This window comes from Callithrix jacchus, chromosome 18, assembly GCF_049354715.1.
Source record: "Callithrix jacchus isolate 240 chromosome 18, calJac240_pri, whole genome shotgun sequence".
NCBI classification, from domain to species: Eukaryota; Metazoa; Chordata; class Mammalia; order Primates; family Cebidae; genus Callithrix; species Callithrix jacchus.
In genome coordinates, this window is record NC_133519.1 from 9,596,411 (window position 1) to 9,606,840 (window position 10,430).

The 10,430-nt window shown below is 45.9% G+C and overlaps 3 pseudogenes across 2 annotated transcripts in view; 1 reads left to right on the top strand and 2 right to left on the bottom strand.

Annotated features, from left to right (window-relative positions):
• Nucleotides 1-3,929, bottom strand: LOC103790554 (kit ligand pseudogene; annotated as a pseudogene). Its single transcript, XR_013529329.1, has one exon. The product of XR_013529329.1 is annotated as a kit ligand pseudogene (transcript).
• Nucleotides 1,638-10,430, bottom strand: part of LOC118149175 (protein FAM43B-like) — a 27,768-nt pseudogene continuing 18,975 nt past the window's right edge. The window contains exon 2 of the transcript XR_013529328.1: nucleotides 1,638-10,373. The product of XR_013529328.1 is annotated as a protein FAM43B-like (transcript). The remainder of the gene's footprint in view (nucleotides 10,374-10,430) is intronic.
• LOC100403805 (palmitoyltransferase ZDHHC16 pseudogene) lies at nucleotides 6,104-7,251 on the top strand (annotated as a pseudogene).

Consider the following 10,430-nt stretch of genomic DNA (forward strand, 5'->3'; position numbering starts at 1 on the left):
CCTCTGACAATAAAGTTTATTGTATACACATTCTCTTGCCTATGATTTTTTGGTACAAATCACAATTACAAACTTTCTTGCTCCAGCTAAAAGCAGGAAACTCAGTCGTGAGTGTGTTCACTACATGTATGCCACAGAATAATAGCAAACATTTTGAACACATCTCTTGATTCCAAAATTAATGTTAGCACTCAGTAGTGAAACTACATGTATCTCCAACTCTGGAAGCTGCAGGCAGGATATCCTGTTTCCTTGCAAGGAAACATCCATAAGCAGGGCAGCGTCACACAGGTGCATTCCTGGGAAACCCAAGGAAACAGCGATAGTGACGCAGAGCAGGTATGACCCCAAACTGGTTCTTGGCCTGGGAAATTTCTTCCAAACTGTAGTTTCCTTTCCTGGGCACACTGCCTAGGGGTTAGCCCCATAGGACTGGTGCCTGTGGGCTACTAGCTAGTTGTATTTACATGCACTTTTAATTATATGCCAATGAAGAGGTAGGTTATTCAGAACTTTCTAGAAAAGGGACAGGGACTTTCCAAATATAAAGTAACTCCCAGGCTATTGCCAAGGTGTGTTGCCATGGCATTTCTAAACTGGTCATGGTCTCAGTGGGAGTGTCTTCGTGCAAATGGCAGTGAGGGCAACTAGAGGTCACTTTTTTTTAATAAGCAAAGATAAATTCCTATTTTTTCTCAAAGCAGAAATGACACAGTTAATGTCCAAGCAGCTAGCATCCAAAATAGTGTTCATCATTTTTCTATTGTTCATGCATTTTATTAAACTTTAGTGTTTTAAAAATCGGCAATCCATGTAACTTTCAATGGACCAAAACATTTAATAGGTAGAACACATCTTTCCTCTCCTACCATGTCAGATTTAATAATTTGCTTAATTTGTTTATTTAACTCTATTGATTAAGACCATGTCCTTGAGTGTTAAAACCAAGCTACTAGGTTTGAGGACAAAAGTACATTTATTATACTCTCAAGCACACTAAGCAGCATTTTCATATGCTCAAGCAAACTGAAACCACTGGTTAAATAAATCAAACTACTAGATTGAGAAGTATCTACTATTCTCAATCTACACACAACCTATACACATAACTCATAGTAATCTATATCTATTTTCCTGAAAACAATTCAATGCCACACACTGAGATGGACCTATCAGCAATTAAATTGATGTCTGGTTTTATGACAATCAAGTATCCATGGGATATCTGAGGGCGTGAACACCATAATAAAGTTTCTCAAAGCACCTGGGTTATATCTTAGAGAAATTATTCGTATTTAAGGAACCACAGCATGTTAGAGAAGAAAGGGACTGTAGGAATCATCTGGGCTCTTTGGTACAGAAAAGAGCAAGGGCCACTTACTGGAGTTGTATCTGGATTAGCTTTGAACAGAAGCTAAAATCCAAATATATTAGAAATTCTTGGATTTTTGAAATGAAAGCAAAGCTAGCAATGAGTTTTTCATGCCCTTTTGTATCTCTATATTGAAAACGGTCATCTCACGGTTGTAGAACATGGCAACACTTATCACCAAGGTTAAGTTAGAATGGAAAGCTTTGGATTCCTTTGTGTGTACATTCAAGACATGTTAAAAGGACCTTCATCAAAGTAAACATAATCAATGAGAAATCACTCATTGACTTTAGTCAGATGTTTTCTTGACTATAAAAAAAATTGGCAAGGGATATTCACATAGTGTCTTACAAGTTCTAGTTTAAAAGCACAATATCCATCTTGGGAATTCCTGCCACATTCACTCTTAATATGACAAACACTGTCACACATTTTAAATAGCACGCTGACATGCATAACTACATAAAGCTTTCTTTTAATTTTTAATTCATAAACCTTAGTGAATATATAGTGCCTGATTTTAAATAAATGGATCCTTTAAATAGATAATGGTGATTATGCTATAAATAACTAGTTTAGCGATTCCTTGCATTCCAAGTAACCTAGTTTTCAACACCCATATTAACATGTGGGTGTGGTTTTCTAACCTTAGATACTAAATATCATGATTTATTTTTATTCTCTCCTGGGGTGGAAATTGAAAATGGGACCATATTACATTCAGCGTTTTCTCCTAAGTCCCTTTACATAGCTTTGTAATAGTTGTAGAATATAAACATGTCATAACATATTTTGCAAACACAATTTATACACTCTATAGCGGTCAAGGGAAAACGCAGACTTTTCCAGGGGTGCCAGTGTCCTCCTCAGCAAAGTGCTCTGCTGCTCGGTGTTCTTAACTTCTTCCTGCGATGACTCTTTTGGAGAGTCTCCCCTCAGCCAACACGTAATTCAGTACTGTCTCCCTACATGGATGGAACCAGGCAACCATTTACATGTGTTTGGCGGGATATGGGTGAGCATAGTTTACATCAGGAAGAGATCAAAATCAGACCCATATAACTCATCAGTAACTATAAACTGACATGTTGCCAACTCCAATCACAGTTCCCACTGCTTTCTATACTGTACAGTGGCTGATGCTACTGAGTTTTACACATTTTTTTTCCAGATCCCTTTGAGAAAAATTGTTACCGCTACTATCCAGGCTGAAATCTACTTGCAGTGACCAGGATAACTAAGGCTGCAGTTTGTAGCTGGGGAATAAAGCTAGGTGTTTTTTTCAGTATTTAGACATTTCTGGGGCCATGCAAATGGTGCATGCAGTCTGAGACACGTGCTTTTCTTCCAACATCAGCCGCAGGTACTATAGAGTCCTGCTCCATGCAAGTTCTTCCTTATAGATGATTAATTCAGTGCCAGTTTCACAGTAAAACATTCTGTTCCAATTTCAGAATCATCCATAGAAATAAGTCATAGGCAGCAAGAACAGATAAAGATGTGGTCTGTCACTCCAGACAGAATTTGAATTTGTTTAAAGCTGCTTAATTTATGAAGCAAACATGAACTGTTACCAGCCAATGTACGAAAGTAACAGTGTCGATACAAGCCACAATTACACTTCTTGAAATTCTCTTTCTTTCTCTTGCAGCATAATTACCTCATTATCCTCTTCATTAGTTCGTGTATTTTCAACTGTCCTTGTAAGACTTGGCTGTCTCTTTTTCCAGTATAAGGCTCCAAAAGCAAAGCCAATTATAAGAGAAAAGAGGGCTGGCAATGCCATGGCTTCCCAGTATAGGCCGGAATCTCCAGGGGGATTTTTGGCCTTCCTATTACCGCTACTGCTGTCATTCCTGAGGGAGTTGGCTGCAACAGAGGGTAACATCAATGGTTTTGTGGCACTGACTCTGGACTCTTTCTCAGGACTTAATGTTGAAGCAGCCATACAATCACTAGTTTCAGATGCCACTACAACGTCCTTAAAGGCATCTGAAGATCTATTAAAAATTCTAAAGAATTCTTCAGGAGTAAAGAGCCTGGGTTCTGGGCTCTTGAATGGTTTTTTTAGATCCTTAGATGAGTTTTCTTCCACGCACTCCATAAGGTCATCCAATGTGTTCACAAGTTTGTCTATGATAGAATAATTACTCAAGCCTTCAGAAATATTTGAAAACTTGTCCGGAAGATCAGTCAAGCTGCTTAACAACTGTACTACCATCTCACTTAACCAGCAATGACTTGGCAAAACATCCATCCCGGGGACATATTTGAGGGTTATCATATACGCTTTCGGAAGATTTGCCACCAATTTAGTGACGTCTTTTACATTATTAGTCACACGATTCCTGCAGACCCCTCCAGTTTTGACGAAAAAATTAAATAGGAACAGTTGAAAATAAATGCAAGTGAGAATCCAAGTTTGTGTCTTCTTCATAAGGAAAGGCAGCGCTGCGATCCACCACGAGCAGTGGTGTGGCGACTCCGTTGAGCTGTTCTGGAGCTTCAGCATACTGCACGAGCAGCGGCGGCAGATAGTCCACGCATTGGGTAGCCCGAAGCGCAGCGCCCTCCCCACTGTCCGTGCTTCCTACGCTCTTCTAGTCTCCGCACCAGGCGGTGAGTGAGTAGAGGTCACTTTCATCCTCATAGGCTGCTTTCAGCAGGCGTCTCCTCCGCACCAAGCGTTGACCAGATGCTGCTCTGTCGGTGGGATTGTGACTGGAAAATAAGTCCTGCTGGCGTCCTACCTCATTTCCCCGTGGAGATCACATGCTCCTCCTTCATCTTACAGATGGTCTTGCAGAAGGGCAGAGGCTCATGGCAACTGCTTCCTGCTGATGTTATGGGCACAGACCCTGCCTAGCATCGGAGAAGTCGAGTCTCCGGAAACCTGTTCTAAACGGCCGAAAGGCAGCATGTCTTTATTTGCTGGGTCAGAAGAGGGAGTGGGTTGGAAGCCGGTGCCAGCATCATCTTTACATGGAATTGTTGTAATCTAGAAGACACGAACTTCACAAGGAGGTTCAACAAGCAAGGACCAAAGATAGGTCCTAACAAGATACCTATTAAAGGTTCTAGGACAGGTAAAAAGCAAGTGTCTGCAAGTCTTAGGAAGGATAAAAACCACCTGTCTGCTGGTGGAGGTGCCTTCATTGAATTCCATCAGCAGCGCAAAGCAGTAAGATAGAAAACATCATAATTAGGAGTCAGAGAAAAACTGAGGCCTTCATGCTCATCCACAGCATCTGGTTATTAATACTTCTCTGTGCATTTGCAAAACAATAGCTTTAAGTCATCTGGGTGTTTGCAAGTGTAGGTCATGGCATCTTCCTCTGGCATCCAGGAGGACTCCTAAGAAACTCTGAGGCTCGGCATGTTGGCTCACACCTTTAATCCCAACACCTTGGGAGGCTGAGGCAGGCAGAGCATGAGGTCAGGAGTTCAAGACCAGCCTGGCCAACATGGGGAAACCTCTTCTCTACTAAAAATACAAAAAAAAAAAAAAAAAAAAAAATGAACTGGGGATAGTGGTGCATGCCTGTAATCCCAGCTACTCAGGAGGCTGAGGCAGGAGAATTGCCTCAACCCAGGAGGCAGAGATTACAGCAAGCTGAGATCATGCCACTGCACTCCAGCCTGGGTGACAGAACAAGCCTTCATTCCTCCCTCCCAGCCAAAAAAGAAAGATAAGAAACTTTGAAATTTAACAGCAGTAGAAGTGCTTAATAATTCCTGATAGGGGCCCTTTCATTTTAGTTGTAATTGATTCTTGGGATCCTTCTTTCTTAGTTTTTAGAAAGACTAAGTCTCCTGGTTGAATGGGGAAGTTAATCCTTTTCCTTGTGGGAGAAGGTTACATTTCATTTCCATATGCTTGAAGGGCCTTTTAAACCCGGCCTAAGCTGATATTCTGTGTGTCTTCATCAGACAGGAGGTCTAAGGTTAAAAGGCCTTCCATGTCATTTCAAATGGACTAAGCTTTAAAGTTCGCTTCGCAAAGAGCCATCCTCACATGCAAAAGGGCTATGAGTAGGAGAGAAACTCAGGACTCTGAGGTCCCCTGAAAGAATTTTGCCGATGTCATGGGCTGGCTTTCTATGTTATATGAAGATTGAGATCTCCATGAGGAGTGAAGATAGGTAATGTGTAAAGCTGGGGCATTACCTCACTGGGTCACGTCCCTGTGAAGAGAGGTCAGTTAACGCCTTGCAAACCTTTTGGTAACCCAAATCTTGGGGTAATTTCTTTCAGTAAGAATTTGGATAAGACAGTATGCAACTCACTGCTGGGCTGGGCTGGGCTGGGTTACTGAGTTCACATCTGCTTTTGTCCCAACCTCCCTCCCCGAGGGTTGGCAGCACAACCAAGCGAGATCAACACAACCAGTTTGTGGTGTGTAAGTGCACACCAGGGGCAATCACGGCTGGAAGAAACTAAGACCGACATTGTACCGGCGAGGCTCTAAAGACGTGTCCGCAGTGCCCATGCCTACGGACTGGAGCTTAATGAAAGCCTAAGAGAAAACAGAGAGAGGAGATGACAAGCCGCTCCCTTTACCGCGCTGTTCTCGCTGCTCTTCATCAGGCAGCCGGCAAGCGATGAAAAGATGTAACTGTGGCTGGTGTAGGTGCCACTGCCCGGGCTGCCCTCCTCCCAGTTACACAGACATTCGTCTGCAGAAAAAATGCTCTATCAGTCACTGGCCCCAGAAGCTCTAGGCCGTCCAGCCTTCCAGCTTCGATCTCTATCCAGGACTCTGTACGGGAAGCGCTCACTTACCGGGAATGCGGTATCTGATGGGTGGCGCCATGATTGCCACTGTCCCAAAACCCAAGTGGAAACGAAGTCGACTTCTCATTGGCCAAACCCAGGCACAGTTCTGCAGAACCATGCGAGGCCAGCGGAGCCTGCTGCTGGGCCCGGCCCGCCTCTGCCTCCACCTGCTTCTGCTGCTGGGCTGCAGGTGCCGCTGTCCACCTCTGCTCCGGGGTCTAGTACAGCACTGGCGCTATGGCAAGGTCTGCCTGAACTCCCTGCTCCACCTCTCCTTTGGGGGCAGTGACACCACTGTCGATGCTGCCTTTGAGCCTGTCTACTTGCTGGTAGACAAGGTGATCCGCTGGTTCAGAGTGGTGTTTGTTGTGCTGGTGATTTTGCTGACAGGCTCCTTTGTGGCTGTCGCCTACCTGTGTGTCCTGCCTCTCATCCTCCGAACCTATTCAGTGCCACGACTCTGCTGGCATTTCTTCTCTGCCACTGGAATCTGATCCTCATTGTCTTCCACTACTACCAGGCCATCACCGCTCTGCCTGGATACCCACCCCAGGGCAGGAATGATATTGCCATGGTCTCCATCTGTAAGAAATGCATTTACCCCAAGCCAGCCAGAACGCACCACTGCAGCATCTGCAACAGGTGTGTGCTGAAGATGGATCATCACTGCCCCCGGCTAAAGAATTGTGCAGGCCCCTATAACCATCGGTACTTCTTCTCTTTCTGCTTCTTCACGACTCTGCTGTGTCTACTGCAGCTATAGAAGCTGGGACCTTTTCCGGGAGGCTTATGCTGCCATCGAGAAAATGAAGCAGCTCGACAAGAACAAACTACAGGCGGTTGCCAACCAGACTTCCCACCAGGCCCCACCGCGCACCTTCTCCTTTCGAGAAAGGATGACTCATAGTAGTCATGGTGCTGCTGACATGGATGGAGTGCTCGGTGGTAGTGTAGCAGCCTGGAACACCTGCCTCAGCTGTGGCCTTAGCTGCTCTTTCGACCAGGCCATTTCCCCTAATAATAAAAGTGTCTCCCTCTGGTGTCCCCTGCAGCGAATAATTATTTCCTTTGGGAGTTGGGCAGCATCTAAAAGTTCTGAGTAAAGTTGTTTGGGGGACCCTTTCCTTCCCTATGGCTGCAGGAGCATGGAGCTCCAGGAACCCAGATTCACAGTCCGCAAATACATTGGCTCTTACGTTCCGTTTGTTTGCTTGTTTTGTCAGAGTCTTGCTCTGTCGCCCGGGCTGGAATGCAGTTGCGTGAGCTCAGATTATTGCAAACTCTGCCTCCTGGGTTCACGTGACTCTCATGTCACAGCCTCCCAAATAGCTGGGATTACAGGCACCCACCACCACACCTGGCTCATTTTTGTATGTTTAGTAGAGACGGGGTTTCACCATGTTGGCCAGGCTAGTCTCAAACTCCTGACCTCCATTGATCCACCCACTTCTGCCTCCTGCCTCCCAAAGTGCTAGGATTACAGTCGTGAGCCACTGCCCCGACCTTAAGTCTTCCCATAGTTGGAATGTCCTAATTAGAGCAGCTAACTCTGCTTTTTGAACAGAAGTATGAGAAGGTAAACCCTTGGCCTCAATGACTTCTTGTGGGCTAACCTACCTTTCTTATTCCCTCATAAATAATGCTATTTCCCTCTCTACACTACTCAGCATTGGGGTTAGACAAGGGCTGGTCTTTAAGGCTGGGCCTTCTAGAGCTCTCTTCCATGGTTTCCACACAGAAGTCCATGAGTTGGGGATCTGTTTCTTGAGACGTGAGGTCCAGCAACAGCGTAGCAGGGTTTAAAAATCAGCATACTCTAAGGGTAGCATCTGGGAAGTCATGCAAAAGGACCTGATAATTAAGCAGCTGGTCCCCTGGTAGCCGTTGGTATACATTTGGCTCCAGGACCCTCTGTACTGTACTTCGTGGGGGATTAAGTGGGGGTACTATGACATCTCATTGTTGTCCTAAGGTAAACTTACTGGCTTCTTCCACCAATAGAGTGATGGTAGCCACAGGTCTCAAGCCTCCTGGCCGCCCAGCTGCCACCTGCTCTAGCTGTTCAGGGAAATAACCCACTGGTCTGAAGTAGTTCCTGAGCCTTCCAGTCAGAACATCCAAAGCTCTCCCTTGTTTTTCACACAGCAGGTGAAAGGTTTTTCTAACTTTGTGAGTCTCAAAGCAGGGGTTGTTCCTAGCTTTTCTTTTAAGGTTAAGAATGCCTGTTGACAGGTTCCATTCAGATTCAAAGGCTTGTGACCACTCCCTCTTGGAGGTTCATAGAATGGTTTTGCTATGAGCCCAAACCTGGGAATCCAAACCTGGCAGAATCCAGCTGTTCTCAAAAAGCCTTCTGAATTTGAGAGAGGTGGAGTGCCAGATGGTCCCTTTTCATCCCTGGGCCAAGATCCTGGTCTCAGGAGTGAGCATGTGTCCCAAATACATGACGTTACCCTTTGGACAGAAATTTGGGCCTTTGAGGAGATACTTATGCCAAGATGCAGCATAAGTAGACACTCATTTTTGCATCTGAATGGACTAATCCAGACACTCATGCTGCATCCTGGCTTACTTGGACTGTCCTGTCCCCAAGGTTTTAGGACAGTCCCCATCTGTTTGGCAATGCATTGGCAAAAGAGTTAAAGGAACCACCGTTAATTAATGGATCCCTCTTATAATATATGTAATGCAAAAATGTATTGGGAGTCTATAGGGGTAAAGGTTTTAAAAGAAAACATCTTTTGCATTGAACACTGAACCAATCAACATCTTCAGGGACTGGAGTTATTATGGCGTAAGGATTAGAAGCAGTGGATGACCGCAACTCCTGCCTAATTACCTGCCCTGAGATCCTGAACAAGCCTATGTTCCCCGTGTGGCTTATTAACAGGAAAAATGGGGGTGTTACATTGAAACTGACAGAACTGTAGTAATCCACACTTCATTATTAGGGGATGGATGCCTCTCTGAGCATCAGGTCTAAAAGGATATATTTTTTTTTTTTTTGAGACACAGTCTCACTCTGTCATCCAGGCTGGAGTGCAGTGGCACGAGGCTCACTGCAACCTCTGCCTTCCAGGTTTAAGCAATTCTCCTGCCTCAGCCTCCTGAGTAGTTGGGATTACAGATATGTACCACCACACCCAGCTAATTTTTGTGTTTTTAGTAGAGACGGGGTTTCACCACGTTGGCCAGGCTGGTCTCTAACTCCTGGCTTCAAGTGATATGCCCACTTTGGCCTCCCAAAGTGCTGGCATTACAGCCGTGAGCCATCACACCTGAAAGGATATTGTTTTTCCCACAGATAATTAACACCGGGTTTTAACATAACCTGGACTGGGTACCTTAACTGGTACATTCCAGGAACTTCCGTGTTGCACACAGAGGGGTCTACTTGAGAAGTAATATGTGGTGGAAGGAGGTTTTTTGTTGTTGTTGTTTGTTTTTGTTTTTAGTGACAGTGCTGAAAAAGCAGGTCCACTTTATTTACAATGATCAGTGACACATAGATCTTTGGGCTTTTTGTGGCCTTGCAGAGACACCTGGGGGGGTCCACTCCCTTGGTTGGGTTAACACACCCTCCTTCCTCGTCCTGCTGGGAGAATCCGCAGCTGTCAGGACCCACCTGCTCTGAGGAGCGTCGACTTGGGAGCAGCTCTGCTGTGTCTACTTTCTAGGTAGTTAGTGTCCCCAAGCACTGCCAAAGGTTCTCCTTACCTCCTTTGAAGCCCCATCTTGGACCTGGTTGAGGGGCCCCTACGAAGGGACCACATACACCCATCTGCAGAGAGATGGGGCGGGTGAAGAATCCCGTGGTGGGTGCCAGGGCAGCGGCCTGGTGCATGGCTGTTACCTGGCCTAACCTGTTGTTTCAACGTCGGTGGGACCGTCCCAGTGTTCTCCAGAGGCAGAGCAGTCAAGTCCCAGGAGTCCTCCAAGGGGTAGAGAGGCGGGGCTTGGGCGTGGGAATTCCTCCCAGCGTGTATGGCAGCGGACTCTGCCCACCACCGGCCCGGCCTCAACGCTCCCCGGCCGCTAGATTCTTCCCCTAGGAGAATGCCTCTCCAGGGTAATCCCCCACCCCCGGCACAGGGAAGAAGGCTGGGGGGACCAAGGGCAGGGTCGTTGCCTCCACCCTGGCCAGGATCCAAACCCACCCTCCTGGATTTCTGGAAACTTACCCTCCCTTCTCTTGAGAGGATGTTTTGGAAGGGAATGAGGAGATCTGTGGGCAAAGAAACTTGGTGTAAAGCGTAGGGGGCGGGTCCACAATGGCAGGCCC